Source organism: Mus pahari, chromosome 11 (assembly GCF_900095145.1).
Source record: "Mus pahari chromosome 11, PAHARI_EIJ_v1.1, whole genome shotgun sequence".
NCBI lineage: Eukaryota > Metazoa > Chordata > Mammalia > Rodentia > Muridae > Mus > Mus pahari.
In genome coordinates this window covers 42,113,413-42,119,816 of record NC_034600.1, presented here as the reverse complement: position 1 = coordinate 42,119,816, position 6,404 = coordinate 42,113,413, and the positions used below count along the sequence as shown (strand labels likewise).

Genomic DNA, 6,404 nt, shown 5'->3' with positions numbered 1-6,404 from the left:
ATTTGAAATGTAAATAAAGAAAATATCTAATAAATAATAAAAAATTAAATATCTATATCCCAAACTTTCCCTTTCTGGATACTTTCCCTACCCCAACTTCAGTGGTTTTTCTCTTTCTTTTTCCAATCAGATCTAATAATTTTTTAACTTTACCCACCCTACTTCTCTTCCACATCAAAAGCTTATTACCTAAAATGAGAGTTTACACCATGCCATTCTTCAAAGAAAACTAATGTAATGCTTCTCAAATTGTTCTCTAAAATTCTAAAGGTAGGACCCACTACCAAACTCTCCTTAGGAAGCTGGTATTACCCTGGTACTGAAACAAGACAAAGATGCAACAAACAAAGAAAATGCTAGACAAGTCTTCCTGATGAACACAGATGTAATGTGCTTGCCAACCAAATTTATAAAACACATCAGTATGGTCACTCACCACCAGAGATGCAGGGATGGTACCACATATGCAAATTAATAAATATAAATTATATAAATGGTCTCAAAGACAGAAATCCCATGGTTATCTTATAGAAGCAGAAAAACTTTTGGCAAAATTTAACACCCCTTCATTTTAAAATTTTTGAAAGAACTCAGAATGGAAGGAACACATGTCAACATAATAAAAGCTATAGATGACACACCTAGAGACAACATTTTATTAAAAGGGGAAAGCTCATAGCATTTCTTCTCTCAAGAACAAAAGAAGTGTCTATATTTCTGCTTTTATACAGTTTGTTACTGGAAATCTTAGTTAAATCAATAAAACAGGGGAAGAAACTAAACAGGAAAAGGAACAAATAGGAAATAAACCAAAGTATGTCTGTCTGCAGATGATTTACACGTGAGACCCTGCAGACTTCACCTAAAACTGACAGACATGCTCAGCAAAGTGACAGGATTCAAAATTAACATTCAATAATCAGTCATCTTCCTATATATCAATGACAAGCACACCATTAAAAAAATCAAGGAAGCAATCATTCACAATATCTTGTTTTTAAAAAAAAAGACCTTGGAAGGCTGAAGGGATTGCTCAGCAGTTTAGGGAACGTATTGTTCTAGCAGAGGACCTGGGTTCAATTCCCAGCACCCACACACTCATAACCATCTGTAATGTAGCAGTTCTGGGGGACTAATACCCTCTTCATTCCTGTGGAGGCACTAGGTACACAGGCAGGCAAAACATTCATACACAGAATACAAAAGCAAGTATATATTTTTTTAAAAAATAATAATGCCTTGGAATAAATTTAACTGAGGAAATAAAAGATCTCTATATGAAAACTGAAAAATGCTGAAGAAGGAAACTGAGGAGGACACTAGAGAGTAGAAAGACCTTCCCAGACATATGAACTGGTAGGATTAATACTATAAAAGGGACCATCTTACCAAATGCAATCTACAGACTCAATGAAATCTCAATCAAAATCCCAGAGGCAATCATGGAAATGTTTAAAATCTTTAAAGTTCATAAGTAAGAACAAAAGACCCTCTCTAACGAAAGCAATCATTAACACAAGGGATACTGCAGGAGCCATTACCATACCTGATTTCAGGTTATACTAAAGCCGTAGCAATAAAAACAGCATGATACTGGTATAAAATCCATTAAATAGACCAATGGAATAGAATAGAAGCCAGATAAATATAAGGCCATGAGACTACAGCCACCTGATTTTGACAAGGGTACCAAAAATACACATTGTGGAAAGGATAGCATTATCAACAAATTGTGTAGAAAAACTATAAATCTACACACAGAAGATGTGTAGATCCATATCTCTCACCCTGCACAAACCTGAACTCCAGATGCATCAAGGACCTCAACATAATACCTGAAGCTCTGAGGCTGCCAGGGGTAGGGGGAAAGGAATGAGATCTAGGCATAAATAAGAATTTTCTGATTGGACTCCAAATTTTCAAGAAATAAGGCTTATAATTGACAACTAAGCCCTTGTGGCATTAAAAAGATCTTGCATAGCAAAGGAAACTGTCAATTGACTAAAATGGCACCCTACAGAATGGGGAAAAAAATGTTTGTAGGGATATATCCTGGAGTAGAAACTTTTGCTTCTTTGAAAAGTCAGATGGTGTTTTGCTGGGGCAGACACATGAAGGAGTGTTTTCCTGAAGCAGACACAGGTGAAAAGGTGTTTTACTAAAGCAAGCACTTGAAAGGGCGAGTGATAAAGAATTCTTCACTAACATACATTATTGGTTCGCCTTACATTGTGCTCCACTTGTGGTGGAGCTCCACTTGTGGTGAATTCATAGAAAGAAACACACCTTCCCCCCCCCCCAAAAAAAAACAAAAACTCCTGGTGGTGTTCTGGAAGCTTCTTGCCACTTTTGCAGACTTGGGTCAATTGGCAGAGTGATGTCAGCTGACGCAGACTCACCTGGAGTTTTGCTAAGACAGGCTCACGTGGTGTTTGGCCGAGGTGAGTCCTGGGGAAGGAGCTGTGATCTTTGGAAGGAGTATAAATGGGATTCAGCAGACAGTGACGGAGGCTTGCTTGCAGAGCTAGCTCTGCAACACTTCTGGGTCTGTCGTCTTCATCTTTGCTGACCTTCACGTCATTGAGGGGCATGGCGGAGCGCTTCTCCTGGTGTCCCTGCCGATCCTGGTTGCTTCTGCTGACTGATACAGACTCAGTGGAGACCTGGCTGTTTCTGACGGGTTACGCCATTTGTGTTTGCTGTCCTAACACTCCTGAACTGGACTGCTGATGTAATCGTGAAGTGTTTGCGAGCGGATCAAGCTGCCGATGCTGATTTCTATGAACTGAACTGCTGATGTTCTGACAACAAAGATTGGATTTGTGCCGAAGAACGATTTCTAAACAGGTTCATTTCCCCTGTACCCTAATAACCTTTCTTTTCCACTCCCTCTGGTGGGCTAGGAGGGAGGTTAAAGCATTTAAGAACCCTTATTAAAAGTAGGATTTGAAAAATTGAAACCTACAATATTCAACAGAGGGTTAGTATCTGTAATATACAAGGAACTCAGGAAAGTACGTACCAAGAAAACAAGCAACAAGTCAAAGTGGGGCCTGTGGCCTTGAACAAGTTCTCAAAAGTAGCTAATAATGTGTTCGGAGTGTTTGACATCATTAGCTATCAATGCAAATTAAAATTACCTTGTAATCCCACTTTACTCCCACTTCACTCTAGTCAGAATGGCTATTGTCAAGAAACCAAGCAATATCGAATGTCAATGAGAAAGTGGGGAAAGTGGAATCCTTGTCCATTATCAGTGGATACACTAACAGCCACTATGAATGTCAGTCTAGAGCAGTGATTCTTGACCTTCTTAATGCTGCAACCCTTTAGTACAGTTTCTCACCTTGTGGTGACTCCAAAACATAAAGTTAGTTTATAACTGTAATTTTGCTACTCCTATGAATTGCAATGTAAGTATCCAATAGCCAGGATCTTTGTTATTGTGAAAGAGTTGTTTGACAGCTTCCCCTCCCCCTCCCCCCACACAAAGGTTGAGAACCAGTGGTCTTGAGTCTCTCAAAAGCTAAAAACAGGACTATGGTATGAGCCAGCTATACCGCCCTGGGGCATATACCCAAAGAAGTTTATATTCTACTATCAAAACACTCACATCTATTGTCATTCTATCCACAATAGCTAGGAAGTGGAAACAACCTAGATGCTCACCAACAGATATAAGGAGAAGAAAACCTGTAGTGCATAGACACAAGAGAATATGACTTAGTTGTAAAGAAAGTGAAATAATGAAATTTGCAGGGAAGTGGATAAAACTAGGAAGTATTATTCCAAGTGAGATAACTCAAGTCCAGAAAGATACATACTACACATTCTCTTTCTCATCTAGACCTTGGTCTTGAATATTTAGCTTGTATACTTAACTTGAAGTGTCAGCAGAGGTCAGAAAACCAGAAAGGGTTCATGGAGGGGGGATGCATTAATGAACAAAGGGGACAATACCAGGAATTAAAGATTTAAGTGGGAGATAGGAGGAGAGGAATAGGGGTCAGGAGATGATGGATGTGGGTGAATAAAGCTAGGAATATATGGAAAAGCCTTAGGGAAACCTACTACTGCGTAAGCTTGTTGTTGTTGTTATAAGACATTTAAGTGGATATACTTTGCATGAGTAGACACTGATGTCTGCAGAAGACATTTTAATTTAATAATTCATCTCTTCTGGAGCATTAAATGAACATCTCAGCTCCAGGCATGAGACAACTTTTTCCTATCAGTTACTAGTCAGGGATGCCCCATAGACCTCCAAAACAACACTGGCTATTGCTACTGCTACTGGTACAGCTACTGCTACTGCTACTGCTACTGCTACTGCTACTGCTACTGCTACTGCTATAGTTATTACTTGCCACCACAATTAGATAGCTAAGATCCTATTGCTGAAAACATCACACACTTTAGTTGCAGGACACTGAGAAATCAGTCTTAAGCTGACTAGGAAACTTCCTCCTTGATGTCTTAACTTTCATAGTAAGAAGGTATTATGCAGTCCAATAATCTCACCATGCACTGGACACGGCACATATGCTACAATATCAACCTGCCAGGGAAGGTGTTTTTGTGTCCTAGTTAGGGTTGCCATTGCTATGAAGAAGCACCGTGACTGAAAGAAACTTGGGGAGTAAAGGGTTTATTTAGCTTACACTTCCACAACACAGTCCACCACTGATGAAAGTCAAGACAGGAACTCAAACATGGCAGGAACCTGGATACAGGAGCTGATACAGGAGCTGTAGAAGGGTGCTGCTTACTCGCTTGCTCCTCATGGCTTGCTCAGGCTGCTTTTTTATAGAACCTAGGGCCACTAGTCCAAGGATGGCCCCAACCACAATGGGTACATCAATCACTAAGAAAATGCCCTATAGGCTTGCTACAGCCAGATTTTATTGGAAGCATTTTCTAAATCAAGGATCCTCTTCTCTGACAGTACTAGCTTGTGTCAGGTCGACATAAAACTAGCCAGCACAGTGTACCTAGTGATACCATAACAGCCTGAAAGTTCGGGGATCATCAACCGCTTTCTTATTGGCTTGCTTCTGTCTATCAGATGGAAGAATCAAGAGACTATCTATACTGTTAAGGGAATGTTTTGCTTCAGCTGTTTAAGTTGTACCATTTCCTCATGTAAATGTATTTACCTTTTGAGGGAATTGCTATCATTATCCTGTTCAGAGAGAAGACTGAGCCAGCCTGGTAGCCTGTATATGCCTGTAATTCCAGCTACTCTGGAGGCTGAGACAGGAAGATCATTAGTTCAAGGCCTTCCTGGGCTACTGTGTGAGTTTAAGACCAGTCCTGGCAACATAGTGAGACTCTGTCTCGGAATATAAAATAGAAAAGAGCAACTGAGGATGTAGCTCGTTGGTAAAGCAATGGCTTCACACGCACGAGGCCCAAGTTCAATGTCCAGCATTGCAATAATAACAATAGTAATACATTTAAAAATATAGGACTATGGGTACAGCTCAAATTAAAGCACTTTCTCAGCATGTGTAAGGCCCTGCATTCGACCTCTGGCACTGAAAACAGAGACAGAGACAGACAGACAGACAGACAGAGACAGAGACTGAGAGATAGAGACAGATCAAAAAGAGGGATACATAGAGAGAGACAGAGACAGAGGAAGACAGAGAAACAGACGCAAACACAAAGAGAGAGACAGGAAGACAGAGACAGAAAGAAAGACGGACACAGAGAGCGAGAGAAAGACAGAGACAGAGAAAGAGCCTCCCCACTTTCTCGTCTTGCCTCTCCTCCATGACTCTCATTTCTTTTTTGCTACAACATAGATTTGCTTTTTTTTATACATATCTGACATTTTTATTAATATTCTTTGAGGGTTTCATACACATATAAGATGTTATTTTAATCATACTCGCTCCCCGTCCGCCTAACTCCTCCCAGGTTTTATTTACTTTGTATCTGACCCTTTTCACATGTCAAGTGCACAGGAGAACAGAACTGGCACTGTTTGCTGCTGTTTTCCCAGCACACAAAATACCTGGCATGGAGTTAATACTCAATAAATATTTGCAGAATAAAAAAAAAAAAATTTAACAAAAGCTGTCTCAGGCTGCAGAGCTAGTAGTTGGTAAACTTGGTGTCTGAGCCTAAGTCTGAAACTCTCAAGCATTCACTTTTATCCACGTTGCTGTCATTTGAAGTCACTTAGCGTCTTCATGGGTTATGGCTTCCGTCACAAAGGAGCACAAACTAGAAATTTATTTCTCGTGATTCTGGAAGTTCGAGAAGTTTGTGACCCAGGTGATTTTTTTAAAAAAGAAAATGGCATCTGAAATGAGAGTCTACTTCCTGGTTCGTAGGTAATGTCTTCTTAGTCTTTCCTCACATGGGACAAGGAGCGTCGTTCTTAGGCTACGTGTGTG

The 6,404-nt window shown here is 40.1% G+C and overlaps 1 long non-coding RNA gene across 1 annotated transcript in view; it reads right to left on the bottom strand.

Moving 5' to 3' along the window:
* Positions 1-2,625, bottom strand: part of LOC115065008 — an 18,268-nt gene extending 15,643 nt beyond the window's left edge. The window contains exon 1 of the long non-coding RNA XR_003844819.1: positions 2,400-2,625. This is a non-coding gene — a long non-coding RNA (uncharacterized LOC115065008). The remainder of the gene's footprint in view (positions 1-2,399) is intronic.
* Positions 2,626-6,404: the final 3,779 nt, after the last annotated feature.